This window comes from Coregonus lavaretus (genome assembly GCF_964263955.1).
Source record: "Coregonus lavaretus genome assembly, chromosome: 21".
Lineage (NCBI taxonomy): Eukaryota > Metazoa > Chordata > Actinopteri > Salmoniformes > Salmonidae > Coregonus > Coregonus lavaretus.
The window spans coordinates 8,240,886-8,258,659 of record NC_140008.1 but is presented as its reverse complement, the minus strand read 5'-3'; the positions used below and the strand labels follow the sequence as shown (position 1 = coordinate 8,258,659).

Here is a 17,774-nt window from a genome sequence, read left to right as displayed (position 1 = left end):
AAGATGTTATGAATTACAATTCAATGCATTCATATTTTTGTAGGTGCAATGTTTTAATATTATACATTTACATTAATCATGATGTATGCTTTTGATGTATATTGTTTGGCATTCAGAACCATTGATATGTTTTCTCAATAGGTTCTCTGTCTCTATATAATTTTCCTCAGTATCATTGAACAGCTTGTAGTCTCGGCCCTAATTGATGTGTTCTCTGTCACCTGGAGCTGCATGGAAAATGGTCCAGGAACAAAAGGACAATTCCCAAGGACTAGTCAGCCCACTACAAGCTGGAATCACTTACTTTCTACTTAAACTATATGGGCCGGTTTCCTGGACACAGATGAAGCCTAGTCCTAGACTAAAAAGTATGTTCAATGGAGATGTCCGGGAAACCGGCCCTAAATTTGGAATATATTATTCTCCCATCCTGCTCAGTCAAGCAATATTAAACCTGTCCAGCAGGTGGTGTAATTAACCAGACATTAAAAACATCAGATATCTTGACTTGCCACTCAGTATATCAGTAATGTTCAGAATAGTACATTAATATAATTGGAGATTGATGGTCTTTTTAATCCACTATCCAGAGTCAGGAACAGATGAAGTTAGGTCTGCTACTGTTCAGTTATTAAATATGATTTATGGTGATGGGAAACAAAAAATACATCTAGTAGTGGTTTTCCTTTGCTATTTATTCCAAGGTGTGTCTTTAATTTGTAAATGGATTGTGTTGAAGCTGGCATGTGGTGTGGATGATAGAATATAGTGAATAGAGGAGAGAAGAGAGGAGGAGAGGAGAACATAATATAGAAGACTGATAAGATAGAGAGATAATTCATACCCAGGGGAGTTACTGACTCTGTCCCAAATGACACCCTGTTCCCTACGTAGTGCACTAGGCTACTTCTGACCAGATCAAAAGTAGTGCACTACATAGGGAATAGGGAATAGGGTGTAGATTGGAGATTTGCTCACTGGCATTAGAATATTAGAATATCATACTGGAATGTTAGTGGTTGCCTCGTAGAATATTATAATATCATACTGTAGTATTAGTGATTGCCTCATTAGAATATTATAATGTCATACTGTAATATTAGTGGTTGCCTCGTAGAATGTTATAATATCATACTGTAGTATTAGTGGTTGCGTCGTTATAATAATACAAATATCATACTGTAATGTTAGTGGTTGCCTCGTTAGAACATTATAATATCATACTGTAATATTAGTGGTTCCCTCATTACAATATTAGAATATCATACTGTAACGTTAGTGGTTGCCTCGATAGAATATCATACTGTAATTTTAGTGGTTGCCTCGTTAGAATATTATAATTTCATACTGTAATGTTAGTGGTTGCCTCATTCGAATATTAGAATATCAAACTGTATTCTTAGTGGTTGCCTCATTAGAATATTAGAATATCATACTGTAATGTTAGTGGTTGCCTCATTCGAATATTAGAATATGAAACTGTATTGTTAGTGGTTGCCTCATTAGAATATTAGAATATCATACTGTAATATTAGTGGTTGCCTCGGTAGAATATTAGAAAATCATACTGCAATGTTAGGAGTTGCCTCATTCAAATATTATAATATCATACTGTATTGTTAGTGGTTGCCTCATTAGAATATTAGAATATCATACTGTAATATTAGCGGTTGCCTCGGTAGAATATTAGAATATCATACAGTAATATAAGTCGTTGCCTCATTAGAATATTAGAATATCATACTGTAATATTAGTGGTTGCCTCGATAGAATATTAGAATATCATACTGTAATGTTAGTGTTTGCTTCATTAGAATATCATACTGTAATGTTAGTGGTTGCCTCATTAGAAAATCATACTGTAATGTTAGGGGTTGCCTCTTTACAATATCATACTGTAATGTTAGTGGTTGCCTCATTAGAATATCATACTGGAATGTTAGTGGTTGCCTCATTAGAATATCATACTGTAATGTTAGTGGTTGCGTCATTAGAATATCATACTGTAATGTTAGTGGTTTCCTCATTAGAATATCATACTGTAATGTTATTGGTTTCCTCATTAGAATATCATACTGTAATGTTAGTGGTTTCCTCATTAGAATATCATACTGTAATGTTAGTGGTTGCCTCATTAGAATATCATACTGTAATGTTAGTGGTTGCGTCATTAGAATATCATACTGTAATGTTAGTGGTTTCCTCATTAGAATATCATACTGTAATGTTAGTGGTTGCGTCATTAGAATATCATACTGTAATGTTAGTGGTTTCCTCATTAGAATATCATACTGTAATGTTAGTGGTTTCCTCATTAGAATATCAAACTGTAATGTTAGTGGTTGCCTCATTAGAATATCAAACTGTAATGTTAGTGGTTTCCTCATTAGAATATCATACTGTAATGTTAGTGGTTTCCTCATTAGAATATTATACTGTAATGTTAGTGGTTGCCTCTTTAGAATATCATACTGTAATGTTAGTGGTTTCCTCATTAGAATATCATACTGTAATGTTAGTGGTTTCCTCATTAGAATATCAAACTGTAATGTTAGTGGTTGCCTCATTAGAATATCAAACTGTAATGTTAGTGGTTTCCTCATTAGAATATCATACTGTAATGTTAGTGGTTTCCTCATTAGAATATTATACTGTAATGTTAGTGGTTGCCTCTTTAGAATATCATACTGTAATGTTAGTGGTTGTCTTGTTATAATATCATACTGTAATGTTAGTGGTTGTCTTGTTATAATATCATACTGTAATGTTAGTGGTTTCCTCATTATAATATCATACTGTAATGTTAGTGGTTGTCTTGTTATAATATCATACTGTAATGTTAGTGGTTTCCTCATTATAATATCATACTGTAATGTTAGTGGTTACGTCCCCCCTTTTCCTTCTGTTGTGTTTTCCCTCTGTGTTCCTTATTGAAAATCAATTAACAATTCATCCCCCAGAAAAAATAAATAATAACCCTATTACGGTTTTGTTTTAATCACTTTGGTACTATTTTCACAAGCAGGTGGTACATTTTCACAACTCTTAGTATAAAACTCCTAGCTGGTCACGCTTGTAAGGCAGCCAGTCTTTCATTCAAAACCTGTCATTGTGCATTCATTTGGATTGTAAACATCTCTCACCACACAACTATTGATTCAAAATATAAATGTATTGTGAAATGTAATGAGAGCATTGGTTTAATCACCAAAACAACTTAATGATATCTTTTCAACTGAGTAGTTTTAACTACCAGTTAATCCAACAGCAATCACTGCAAGATAAGTGTTTCAAATAACCCTTAGAAGTGCTGAAAGTAATATGCTACAGTACTGTAAATTACAGTTCACATTAGGCAACACATTTACATTACCCAACAAAATTGACAGAATCTGTCATTTCCATGATATCTATCCAATGTGTAATCAAAGGTGGAATCAATGAAGACATCCTCAACATTTTTCAGATATAATTCCAACATACAGTAGGTGTACTGTCTGTAATCAGATGTAAGACATTAAATTAAACATTAAATGAATGAATATAATATAATGTTTAGCACGCATTAATTTGCATCAAGCCTATGTAGAGCGTTTGGCCATAGATTCTCAACCACATCAGTAAATGTCCTCATTGTTCATGCACCGCTGGAGAAACCTTTCGGCATGTTGAATCAAAGCTTGAAATTGGTCTGCATTGATGTCATCACATGCCTCATCCATGGCCAGAAAGAGAGTGGCACGTTCATGGGGATGGCGATCGTACACCTTCCACCTCCATGTTGAAAAAATAATTTAATAAGGTTGAGGAAGGAGAGTATGGGGGCTGGTATAGGGTCACGAATCAGGGAGCGACCTGAAACCATGCCTGAACCACCTCTGAATGGTGGAACCTGACATTGTCCCACACAATGACATAGGTGACCCCTTCACCTTGACAGGTCTGCTTAATTTCATTGAGAAACACAATGAGGTGTCCAGCGTGGTAGGATCCAAGTAATGGTCTACGTCCTACCACACCATCTTCAGAGATAGCTGCTGCACTTGGAAATGTTTCCCCCACGTTGTCCAGGCACTTGGACGGACGCCCGTTGGCAGATGAGGTTCCGCCCACGGCGCCAAGGTTTGGCCAGGTTGAAGCCCGCTTCATCAACAAAGATATACTAGTGATGGTTCACAGCAGCATCAAGCACCATCACCCTCTAAAAATATATTTTGGTTAGTTCTTTTTACAGTATAGTTCCAATATGATATTGTGAAGTAGCATGTTCATTAATGGTAACAGTAAAACAGTATATAGTGCTGTACCTGAACATACTCGGCCCACAGTTGTTTCTCTCAGAAGGCTCCAGGTAAATGTGTTTCATAGATACCTGGTGCCTCTTCAAAAGGCGGGTGATTGTTGGTAGGCTGATGGATGCCACATTGGCAAAGGTGTCATCATTCTCCTCAATGGCCTGCTTTATTTCAGACAGCCATATGTCATTCCTGGCTCTCACCATTTCCACCACTGCCCACTCCTGCTGGTCGGTCAGCACACGGCCACCACCATGGGGTCTTCTGTCAATTCTGAGGGTAGAACAGAGTATACTGTCAATAGATCATACGGTAAGAATACTGGAACATGTTTTGTGAATTTACATGCATTACAATATGTAATTTACTGTAAATGTAATGGTAAAGCATAGTTCATATCCTGCAGACTTACCAGTTTTCTTAGCGAAATGTTCTCATGATTGAACTGACAGTTGATCTTTTCAGATTGGGGTGAACTAATCTGTCAGCCTCTGCCATGGTAAGGCCTCTGTTTACCACATGGTCAACGACGATGGCCCAGACTTCATTAGACACAACAGTTCCCTGCCGTCTGCCTCCCTCTCTGATGTCCACCTCTTTGATGGGACCCATGTCCACCTCTTTGACCTCTCTGACCTCTTTAATGGGGCCCATGTCCTCCTCTCTGACCTCTTTAATGGGGCCCATGCCCTCCTCTCTGACGGGACCCTTGTCCACGAGCTCTTTGATTTCTTCCTCTCCCTTGCTGTCTATCCTGCTCCATGTTGAAAGAAATTGCAAGCGTTCATAAACACCCTTTTATATGGTGACCAATTAGCAATAATGAGTAGTCATTATGTGTGGTTATCATGTATCATACATGTAATCTAGATGTTTATACTTTATAAACACATTTTATTTCTGTAGTTCTCAAAATCCTTATATAGTACACAAACCAGTTTAAAATCTATAGGTTTACCAAACGGTTAAGTGATTAACCATTAAGCTCAGTTGGATTAAGTGATGGTCAAATGTATTTAAACAAATGAGAAGAGAATCATATGTAAAGTATTGTGAGCATTGCATTGTGAAAGGCATTTACTTTATATGAAAGGTATTTCTAGATTAAATTGATCAGGTTTGGTGAAAAGGTTACTATGTGATTTAGTGTTTTGTACTTAGTCAATTGAAAATGTGCTTCATGTTTTGAAGAACCAAATAACAGCCTTTTTGATGATCTGTGATGAGTTTTGTACTAAGAGTTGTGAAATTTTACCACACATAGTAACAAGACAACACTGGGGAACAGGTTGTCTTGAATCCAGTAACAGTGGAAATTGACCCCCTCCTCTCTCTGTGAGTTATCAGTGCTCTGTACAGGCAGAAGTTAGTAAGTATGAGACAATATTTAATGAACTGATCAGGTCCATTGAGAGAATACTCACTGAGGTGAAAAGGTTGACTAGAGGCCAGGAGAAGACTGCAGTGAGACGGGCTGAAGGACTCCTGGAGCAACTGGAGCAGGAGATAGCTGAGCTGAGGAAGAGAAGCACTGAGCTGGAGCAGCTCTCACACACAGAGGATCACATCCATTTCCACCAGGTGACATCAAAATCAAATTGATTGGTCACATACACATGGTTAGCAGATGTTATTGGGAGTGTAGCGAAATGCTTGTGCTTCTTGTTCCGACAGTGCAGCAATATCTAGCAAGTAATATCTAACAGTTCCACAACAAATACCTAATACACACAAATCTAAGTAAAGGAATGGAATAAGAATATATAAATGTATGGATGAGCAATGTCATTATCAGAGTGGTATAGGCTAAGATGCAATAGATAGTATAGAATACAGTATATACATATGATATGGGTAATGCAAGATATGTAAACATTATTAAAGTGGCATTATTAAAGTGGCCAGTGATTTTCAAGTCTGTATGCAGGCAGCAGCCTATCTGTGCAAGTGATAGCTGTTTAACAGTCTGATGGCCTTGATATAGAAGCTGTTTTTCAGTCTCTCGCTCCCAGCTTTGATGCACCTGTACTGACCTCGCCTTCTGGATGATAGCGGGGTGAACAGGCAGTGGCTCGGGTGGTAGTTGTCCTTGATGATCTTTTTGGCCTTTCTGTGACATTGGGTGCTGTAGGTGTCCTGGAGGGCAGGTAGTTTGCCCCCGGTGATGCGTTGTGCAGACCGCACCACCCTCTGGTATATCACTTGGTATATCAACAGCAGAATATGTCTCTCAATGTGTCATATCTGGCCTTTCTCCCCATGTTAGTGGAATGTGTTTGAGCTTTGGAAGTCTTCATTTGTTCAACAGTTCTCTCATCTCTCCCTATAGGGTCTTAAGTCTCTCTATAACCCTCCTGAGCCTGTGGCCTCTCCCATCCTGCCTACCATCTCACACCTCTCCTTTGACGACATTACGTTTTATCCTCCTGAACTGAAAGATCAACTGGACAAAATGTGACGGAGATAGGAAAGATGTCTAAAAATGTTAGGGAGTGCACACACATGATCTAAGATATGATGTTTTTAACCTCTATTAAAATATGTGGTATAATTCTCATGGAATGTAATCAACTTATTTGAGGTATATTGCTGAGCAGTTGTCTATTTTTGCTCATTGTGTAATGTGTTTTAGTCTCAAAACCCTAACACATTCTTCTCTTAATATTTATTTACATTGAATTTTAAATAGTGACAGAATTCCAAATGTCTCCTGAGCTGAAGACCAAAGAAGAGTTGTCCCTCTGTCAGTGATATTCAAACATCCTCTCAAAGACAACATACATGTTCTTTCTTTAATTTATTGTGTTTTGTTCTTCATCAGTCAGACGTCCTCCAGCTGACATTGGATCTGAATACAGCTTATCCAGAACTCAGCCTGCCTGAGGGAAACTGGAAGGTGACCGCCACTGATAAAGCTCAGCCCTATCCTGACTACTGGAGACAGGTGCTGTGTAGAGAGGGCCTGTCTGGAGTCTGCGACTGGGAGGTAGAGTGGAGAGAAAAAATAAATGAATGAATGGATACCATTTTTATGTCTCTGCGTGCAGTTTGAAGGAAGTTTTTAACTAGCATTAGCGCCATGAAGTCTATAGTACCTGCTAGCATGCCATAGACTTCCAGTCATACTCTTAACGCTAGTTGACATTGGCTCCCAAAACTACTACAAACTCCCCTCATACGGGATGCAGAGACATTAAAATGGTGTCCATGAGTTCATCTGACTCTGGGGAAGTAGATAAAGGGCTTCATTGCCTAAATCCTGAAGAATCCCTTTAAATTGAGTTTTTAAGTGATTGCCCACTGATTATGCTCTGAGGAGAGCTAGGTATTTTATTTTGACTTTTCAATGCCTTTTGAAAGTGATTTGTGAAACATTAATTTTTTATAGAAACTCCAGGACATTTTCCTGTTTAAATCGGTCCCTTGCCTCCAGTGTCCTGGTCATGCCCTGAAAACACCCTGCAGACAGAGTATTCTACTACCAGGGATGGGATAAAATTACAAAATACAAATACAAAATACAGATACAAAATACCATAAAGACCAATGTATCAAAATAAACTACAAAATACTTGTATTTTGTAATGTCGTTAATTAAATATAACGTATTTAATTTTAAATACAAAAATACATTTTCAAGTAGCCGGCCCTGGGTATTATTATTGGCCTTGTTTCGGGGCGGAGCTCATTAGAATAATACTCAGCATGCTTTGCAATGATACATTTTTACATTTACATTTTTGTCATTTAACAGATGCTCTTATCCAGAGCGACTTTCAATTAGTACATCTTAAGACAGCTAGGAGAGACAACAATATATTACAATCGTATCAAGTACATTTTCCCTCAACAAAGTATTTATCAACATTTTCACATATATATACATTTATATTTAGTTCATTTAGCAGACGTTCTTATCACACCATAGTGCTATCAGACTTCTGATACCAATGCAGGGTGAAAGGTGGGCCACAACATGTGAATCGCTATTTAAAAAATGGTATAGAAAAGTATTTAGTATTTTGAAAATAAAAAATAAAAAATGCATTGGAGTGTAGTTCAGCCCAGTGTAATTCAAATGACAAAATACTCAGAAGTAATTAAAATATGAATTTCAAATAACATAAATACTAACCATCTCTGCCTACTACCCAACACTCTGTCACACTTCCTTATCAAAGAAACCACACCCCCTCTACATACAGAGTACACAGTCAAGTAGGAAGCCCCTCCCTGTCCTCTGGTGTAGAGTTACATGAAACCGAAAGTAATCTTTGACACTGCCATTGCTTAACCTACGGGAGAGAGCACCAAAATGGCAGCTAATCAGGAACTGTTCTGTTGCTCCATCTGTCTGGATCTACTGAAGGATCCGGTGACTACTGCCTGTGGACACAGCTACTGTATGGGCTGTATTAAAGAAAGCTGGGATCAGGATGATCTGAAAGGTGTCTACAGCTGTCCACAGTGCAGACAGACCTTCAGTCCAAGGCCTGTTCTGAAGAGAAACATCGTGCTGGCTGAAGTGGTGGAGAAACTGAAGAAGACAGGACTCCAGGCTGCTCCCCCTCCTGCTCTGTGCTATGCTGGACCTGGAGATGTGGCGTGTGATTTCTGCACTGGGACCAGAAAGCAGAAAGCCCTCAGGTCCTGTTTAGCATGTCTGGCCTCTTACTGTGGGACTCACCTCCAACCTCACTATGAATTTCCTGGTTTCAAGAAGCACAAGCTGATCAAAGCCACCGCACAACTACAGGAGAAGATCTGTTCTCATCATGACAAACTGCTGGAGGTTTACTGTCGTACCGATCAGCAGTGTATCTGTCTGCTGTGTACAATGGATGAACATAAAGGCCATGATACAGTGTCAGCTGCAGCAGAGAGGACTGAGAAACAGGTAAGACCAGAACAACTTGTTGGTGACTGTCTGATAAACAAATAATTAAAGATACAGTAGGAACTAAGGCTGTTTGAATATGAGAGAATTCAATTGAAATTGATCCAAGGTAGACCAAATATGAACACAAACCTTGAGTATATAGATATGTTAACCCAGATTCTTAAAATGCATTACCATTTTCTAAAGTCTGTTCTGAACAAACAGAGTAAAAACTCAAACGGATGACTAGAAAAATCTCAAACCAAGTTTATTCACCCACTGGGTCATACAGCTGCAAAGACAATGTGTGATTACACAAGCACATATATTTATAACCTCCTACTAGGCGGGGTCAACTCCTTACACGTCTAGACAGCCATGCATCTCTGTTGCTAGGCAGGAACTTAATTGGTTCCTCGCACTGGTGTAGTCATGGCCCTGCCTGATGCTAGAACCATCGTGGGCATGGAAGTGTAAGTGTGTGAGATAGGACTGTAGTAGGAGGGTCGTTGGGGTGGGCTCCTCTGGCCCCCCTCCCAGAGGTTTCTTCTCACTTCATCTGTTGACTTGACCTTGAGCAGAATTACTCGCTCCTCCCTAGTTCCGTAGATGGCCTGCCTTATTAGAAACTGAAACTCACACAGACACTCAACATATTAATCCCTAACTTCTATGGGCCCTATGTCACATTACTATACTATTGATCTACTGGACAAATAAAGCTTGATAGCTCATTGAAGAGTGATTCTCCACAGAGGCAGCTGGGGATGAGTCAGCAGAAGGTCCAGCAGAGATTCCAGGAGAGAGAGAAGAAGCTGAAGGAGCTCCAACAAGCTGTAAAGTCTCTCAAGGTGAGTATTGTTGACCAGAGGAGACGCATAATTTCACTTCTCTCCTCCAGTCAGAGAGAGAGAGGGGCCCCAATCCAATCCCACTGACCCCACTATTGGGAACAATCTGTCTGGACCCCTTTCAGAGAATGGACTGCTTAATGTCACCGACGGGATATGAACCCAGGCCTACCGCGGGAGAAACCAACATCTTGACCGCAAGAGGACATTCCCCATTAGGCCGACACTGATTTTGAAATCGAAAGCGTGGCTACCTCATCACATAACCATGAGTAACCATTACTGACTCATGTCCCCTATACATTAACATGGAGCTCTCTTTCTCTCAATTGAAATCAAAGGGCTTTATCGGCATGGGAAACATATGTTTACATTGCCAAAGCAAGTGAAATAGATAATAAACAAAAGTGAATTAAACATTCAGAAATGAACAGTAAACATTACACTCATAAAAGACTGAGCTGTGCGCCAGACCGAGATCTGGAAGTGAAATGGAAATGAATGAGGGAGAGTTAAGTGAGGTGGAAGATGTGGTGAAGAGCTCAGAACCAGAGCCTGGCATCAATGGACATGATAAAGAAGAATCTGGTGCAGTAGGAGTTACACTTTTGTAGAAAGTGGATCCATACCTTTTTGCAGATCCATTTGTGGTTTCAGGGTGGGTGAGAAAGGAGTTGGGTGCAGTTGAATCAGTGAAGGTAACCTGTAGCGGACTTGTGATATTTGTTTGTGTTTCTTCTGACCAGAGGGAGTGGGCGCTCCGTGTTTCTTGCTTTGCTCTTAGGAACAGGGCACCATTGAAATTAGTGATTTCTGGTGTAGCATTAAGTGTGGAGGTGGAGCATTTGAAGTTGACGATTCCTGGTGTTTGTGATGCCCGCCGTTTGGTGTGACGCAGACCTGGTGGTGAGCGTGGTGAACCAGAGGAGTCACTGTCAGTCCTTTTGAGTTTTGAGTCTTTACCAGACAAAGTCATTTTAGGATATATCAGTTATCCTGTTAGAGCTTTTGTGCCAAATCCACTGCGCTGTTTCAGGTGCAACATTTATGGTCATGTTGCAGCGGTTTGTAGGAGGGAGATTTCAAGATGTGGGAAGTGTGCAGGAGGGCATGGGATAGAGGATTGTGTAGTTTCGGTGGATAAAGTTGTGTGTGTCAACTGTAGGGGTGCCCATGTTGCTGGGGAATCGGAAGTGTCCGGTGCGAGAGAGGCAGGTTGAGGTGGCTAGAGTCAGAGTAGTGCAGAAGGTGTCGTATGCTGAGGCAGTGAAGAAAGTAGAGGAGGATGGGTCAAGGGTGAGGGATCCTGAGAGGATCCCTGTGAGTAGTAGATCTGTGCCAGCACAGAGGGATAGGCCAACGAGTGATATATGCTTCAATAAGGTTGGCTTCTTAGCGTTCTTAGCAATGGTTATCAACTTTACTGCAGCAATGGAACGTCAATCACAGAAAATAGATGTTGTGGTGGCAGCTGCAGAGAAGTATTTGGGCATACAAGATTTGACTTCAGTAGAGTTACAGGGTGTGTTGAGTGGTGGTGTCCCGTCCTCCCAGGCCGTTGGCATGGTGCAGGAGCAGATAGGGTCAAAGTAGTGGAATGGGGTAGTGGGTTTTTAATAAGTTAGTTGGAAGGGTGTTTTTTAGTATTATTATTTTGTTGTTAAAAGTTAATTGGTGGAATTTGTTTTCTTCTTAATGCATTTGAGCCAATCAGTTGTGTTGTGACAAGGCATGGGGGTATAGAGAATATAGCCCTATTTGGTTAAAGATCAAGTCCATATTATGGCAAGAACTGCTCAAATAAGCAAAGAGAAACGACATTCCATCATTACTTTAAGACATGGTCAGTCAATACGGAACATTTAAAGAACTTTTTAAGTTTCTTCAAGTGCAGTAGCAAAAACCATCAAACTCTATGATGAAACTGGCTCTCATGAGGACCGCCACAGGAAAGGAAGACCGAGAGTTACCTCTGCTGCAGAGGATAAATTCATTAGATTTAACTTCACCTCAGATTGCAGCCCAAATGAATGCTTCACAGAGATCAAGTAACAGACACATCTCAACATCAACTGTTCAGAGGAGACTGCATGAATCAGGCCTTCATGGTCGAATTGCTGCAAAGAAACCACTACTAAAGGACACCAATAAGAAGGAGAGACTTGCTTGGGCCAAGAAACACGAGCAATGGAAATTAGACCAGTGGAAATCTGTCCATCGGTCTGATGAGTCCAAAATTGAGATTTTTGGTTCCAACCACAGTGTCTTTTTGAGACGCAGAGTAGGTGAATGGATGATCTCCGCATGTGTGGTTCTCACCGTGAAGCATGGAGGAGGAGGTGTGATGGTGTGGGGGTGCTTTGCTGGTGACACTGTCTGTGATTTATTTAGAATTCAAGGCACACTTAACCAGCATGGCTACCACAGCATTCTACAGCGATACGCCATCCCATCTGGTTTGGGCTTAGTGGGACTATCATTTGTTTTTCAACAGGACAATGACCCAAAACACACCTCATGGCTGTGTAAGGCCAAAAAGAAGAGTAATGGAGTGCTGCATCAGATGACTTGGCCTCCACAATCACCCCACCTCAACCCAATTGAGATGGTTTGGGATGAGTTGGACTGCATAGTGAAGGAAAAGCAGCCAACAAGTGCTCAGCATATGTGGGAACTCCTTCAAAACTGTTGGAAAAGCATTCCTCATGAAGCTGGTTGAGCGTACCAGGACGCTCAATCACAGACAATATGTTCATAATTCGGAGAAAGCCTTTGATAGGGTGGACCATGAATATCTGTTCAATGTGTTGTTTTGGTTGTGGGGAGAATTTTGTGGCCTGTGTTCAAATGTTGTATGCTGGGATGTCATGTATGGTCAAGCTGGGGGAAGGGCACAGTGGGCCAGTCTGGGTAGGGAGAGGCATTCACCAGGGATGCCCTCTGTCAGGCAGCTATACACTCTTGTTATTGAGCCCTTTCTGGGCCTGCTACGCAGGAGGCTACAGGGAGTGTGGGAGCCAGGCAAAGGGTTGGGGACAGGCATAGCAGTGTCAGCATACGCTGATGACGTCTGTGTTGGTTAGGGATGAGCAGAACCTACAGGCCCTGGAGAATAGTTTGAGGGTGTACGAGGGGGCGTCTTCTGCTTAGGTAAACTGGGGCAAGAGTGAGGCTCTGTTATGTGGGGCATGGAGGGACAGGGCACCTCCGCAGCTTCCAGGGGGGTTGCAGTGGGGCTGTGAGTGGCTCAAGATGCTTGGGGTGTATCTGGGCTCGTAGGGGTGAGTTAGGAAGAACTGGGAAGGAGTGTCACAAGCGGTGGTGTCGAGGCTGACGAAGTGGAGGTGGCTCCTCTCCCAAATGTCATACAGAGGGAGGGTACTGATCATCAACAACTTGGTGGCATCCTCCCTATGGCATAAATTGGCCATTCTCAACCCCCCCGGTATTCTGCTTTCGGACCTGCAGCGCAAGGTTCTGACTCAAAGCAGCACAGAGGCTACTGTACCGTACGGAGGTGGGCTGGAGGGAACCAGCATCTGCTCTGTTGAGGAGGGCTGGTGGTTTGGGGCTGGATCAGCAGCACTTCATCATGCGGCCGGAGATACTCAATACAGCAGGGGTCTCTGATTTCTATGCTGCAGTACTGAGGGCCTGGCAGCTGCTGAGGCCCACACGAGAGGGGGGTGTGGTGCCTGGGCCATGGGTATGGAGGAGCCCATCTTCCACAACCCACTGATCCCGTTGAGGTCCGCTCATTCAGCCATCCTGCAGGGACCTTTAATGGCAGCAGGCATCAAGAGACTAGCAGACCTGCGGCTGCCGGGGGTGGGTGTTGGAAAACCCCCCAAGAGTTGGCACAGCAGGCGGAACTAACGTCTCTTAGGCTGCTGGAGAGAGTCATGGAGGAGGTCCAGGAGGCTCTGCCTGACCCAGTGAGGAGGGGGCTGAAGCAGCCTGAGGAGGCGGCCTCCACCGTTTCCACCACTGCAGGTGACAGCAGAGACTGGGAACTGGCAGCAGAGTCCGGAGGACTGAGCCTGGGGGAGTTTGAGGCGGTGGGGGGTAAGGTGCTGTACACCCTCGGTGTCAAGTTTAGACACATCAGGAGGTTAGCGGGAGTGAAGGGGTATCAGTGGCAGGGGGTTGTGGGGGCTGAGAGCATGGCAGGGTAGGTGGAGGGTGCTCTATAAGCTCCCAGTGCTGGAAAGGTCAGGGGTCCTCCAGTGGAGGGTATTACATGGAGCCCTGGACACCAATAGCTGGTTGGCTCGGGTTGACCTGGGAGTTGGGGAGGGGTGTCTGTTTTCTGCAATGACAGACTGTTCATGTTTGTTCTGTGTTGCCAGGGTAATGATCAACAGTGTGGAGATGTTTCAGGAGGTATGGGGGCTCAGGGGGGCTATCTGTACGGCTGGAGAGGAGGGGTTGGTTGTACGGTTGTAATGTGGTGCTGGATGGTGTATTGTACTGTGGTGTTGGGTACTGGATAATGTGATTGTGTGGAGGTTGTGGTGGCATGCTATGTGTTTTTAGGAGGGGGGGGTGTTAGTTAGTGTAATGAGGATGGCTCATTAAAGGAAGACAAGTCAGTCTATCTCTCTCTCTCTCTCTCTCTCTCTCTCTCTCTCTCTCTCTCTTAACAGCGCTCTGCACAGGCAGCAGTGAAGGACAGTGATAAGATCTTTACTGAGCTGATCCGCTCCATTGAGAGAAGGCGCTCTGAGGTGAAGGAGCTGATCAGAGCCCAAGAGAAGGCTCAAGTGAGTCAAGCTGAAGGACTCCTGGAGCGACTGAAGCAGGAGATAGCTGAGCTGAGGAAGAGAAGCACTGAGTTGGAGCAGCTCTCACACACAGAGGATCACATCCTTTTCCTCCAGGTAAATAAACTGTCTTGTTACATGTGATATGAAGTTGCATTTTTAATAGTGAAATTAATACTAAACGTGAAACTCTCAATCATTATGTTCTGTTTGTCTTTCTGTTCTGTGTGTCTCTCTCTCCCCCCAGAGTTATCAGTCTATCTCCAATATCAGTGTATCTTCAGACTTACCCAGCATCGTTGTCCGTCCTCTTTAGTACTTTGGAGATGTGAGTAAGACTGTGTCTGAACTGAGAGAGAAACTAGAAGACTTCCTTAAAGGAGAATGGACCAAGATCTCCACTACAGGTGTGTTGAAATAATAAGAACATCAACTTTAGACCATTGAAAGTTCCCTACTAGTCATATACATGTGGAATATGGTGTGATGATAACATTCCCTCTCTCTGTGAATGTGTTTGTGTGTCTGTAGTGAATATAGTGGATGTTGTACTGCCTCCAGAGCCCAAGACCAGAGAACAGTTCTTACAATGTGAGTCTCTTTATTCTGAAGTAACTAACAGTCTCTTTTTACTGACACTCCTAACAATCCCTCTAGAAATATATAGCAATAGTAGATCTCATCAAAGACTGGGTATCTATCTGACTCCTCATATTTCTCTGATTTGATCTCTGCTGTGCTCTAATCAAAGACAGGGTAGATACAGTATCTGACTTAACTTATTGTTCTAACTCCCCTCATTGGTCTCTGCTCTGCTCTTCTCCCAGATTCCTGTCAGCTCACACTGGACCCAAACACAGCAGACACACTCCTCTCTCTGTCTAAAGGGAACAGAAAGGTGACCTATACAGGCCAAGTCAAACCATATCCTGATCATCCAGACAGATTCACCAACTGGTGTCAGGTTCTGTGTAGAGAGGGTCTGTCTGGATGCTGTTACTGGGAGGTGGAGTGGAGTGGGTGGTGTGTTTATACAGCAGTCTCATATAAAGACATCAGCAGAACAGAGACATATACTGGATTTGGATACAATGACAAGTCCTGGAGTTTAGAGTGCTATAGTGGTGGTTATTGGTTCAGACACATTAATGTTGAGACTAAAGTATCAGGCCCTCAGTCCTCCAGAGTAGGAGTGTACCTAGATCACAAGGCAGGTACTCTGTCCTTCTACAGTGTCTCTGACACAATGACCCTCCTCCACAGAGTCCAGACCACATTCACTCAGCCCCTCTATCCTGGGTTTTATCTTTGTGAAAGTACTTCTGAGCTGGTTCAACTGTAGTAGGGTCCACATAGATACTAGTCATGCTGGTGTAGTCTATAGCTGAGCTGGTTAAACTGTAGTAGGGGCCACATAGATACTAGTTATGCTGGTGTAGTCTATAGCTGAGCTGGTTAAACTGTAGTAGGGTCCACATAGATACTAGTTATGCTGGTGTAGTCTATAGCTGAGCTGGTTAAACTGTAGTAGGGTCCACATAGATACTAGTTATGCTGGTGTAGTCTATAGCTGAGCTGGTTAAACTGTAGTAGGGTCCACATAGATACTAGTCATGCTGGTGGTGATGGTCCCCAGATTTGATGATACATTCTGCTCTGTTTTATGTACAATGATTTGACTGATTTGATCTTCAGAATATGTTATGAATTAAAATGTAATGCATTCATATTATAAGTGCAATGTTTTAATATTGTACATTCACATTAATCATGATGTATGCTTTTGATGTATATTGCTTGGCATTCAGAACCATTTATATGTTTTCTCAATAGGTTCTCTGTCTCTATATAATTTTCCTCAGTATCATTGAACAGCTTGTAGTCTCAGCCCTAATTGATGTGTTTTCTGTCACATGGAGCTGCATGGAAAATGGTCCAGGAACAATTCCCAAGGACTAGTCAGCCCACTGCAAGCTGGTATCACTTACTTTCTATTTAAACTATATGGGCCGGTTTCCCAGACACAGATTAAGCCTAGTCCTAGACTAAAAAGTATGTTCAATGGAGATGTCCAGGAAACCGACCCTAAATTTGGCATCTTTTATTCTCCCATACTGCTCAGTCAAGCAATATTAAATCTTTCCAGCAGGTGGTGCTATTAACCAAACAATAATAACCCATCAGATATCTTGACTTGCCACTCAGTATTTCAGTAATGTTCAGAATTGTACTTTAATATCATTGGAGGTTGATGGTCTTTTTAATTCACTATTCAGAGTCAGGAACAGATGAAGTTAGGTCTGCTACTGTTCAGTTATTAAATATGATTCATGGTGATGGGAAATAAAAAATACATCTAGTAGTAGTTTTCCTTTGCTATTTATTCCAAGGTGTGTCTTTAACTTGTAAATGGATTGTGTTGAAGCTGGCATGTGGTGTGGATGATAGAATAGAGTGAATAGAGGAGAGAAGAGAGGAGTAGAGGAGAACATAATATAGAAGACAGATAAGATAGAGAGAGAATTGCTACAGACCTATATCCATCCTGCCCTGCCTTTCGAAAGTATTCGAAAGCCAAGTTAACAAACAGATCATCGTACCTTCTCCGCTATGCAATCCGGTTTCCGAGCTGGTCACGGGTGCACTTCAGCCACGCTCAAGGTCCTAAACGATATTATAACCGCGATTGATAATAGACAGTACTGTGCAGCCGTCTTCATCGACCTGGCCAAGGCTTTCGACTCTGTCAACCACCGCATTCTTATTGGCAGACTAAATAGCCTTGGTTTCTCAAATGACTGCCTCGCCTGGTTCACCAACTACTTCTCAGATAGAGTTCAGTGTGTCAAATCGGAGGGCCTGTTGTCTGGACCTATGGCAGTCTCTATGGGGGTGCCACAGGGTTCAATTCTTGGGCCGACACTTTTCTCCGTGTATATCAATGATGTCGCTCTTGCTGCTGGTGACTCTCAGATCCACCTCTACG

The 17,774-nt window shown here is 42.1% G+C and overlaps 2 pseudogenes across 2 annotated transcripts in view; one reads left to right on the top strand and one right to left on the bottom strand.

The window, feature by feature from the left end:
• LOC311148739 (solute carrier family 15 member 5-like) overlaps positions 1–17,774 on the bottom strand; it is a 90,976-nt pseudogene that overhangs the window by 60,867 nt on the left and 12,335 nt on the right. The gene's annotated exons all lie outside the window — the stretch shown is intronic.
• Positions 8,566–16,464, top strand: LOC311149228 (tripartite motif-containing protein 16-like; annotated as a pseudogene). Its single transcript, XR_014615655.1, has 6 exons — positions 8,566–9,192; positions 9,930–10,025; positions 14,672–14,905; positions 15,036–15,195; positions 15,320–15,379; positions 15,616–16,464. The product of XR_014615655.1 is annotated as a tripartite motif-containing protein 16-like (transcript).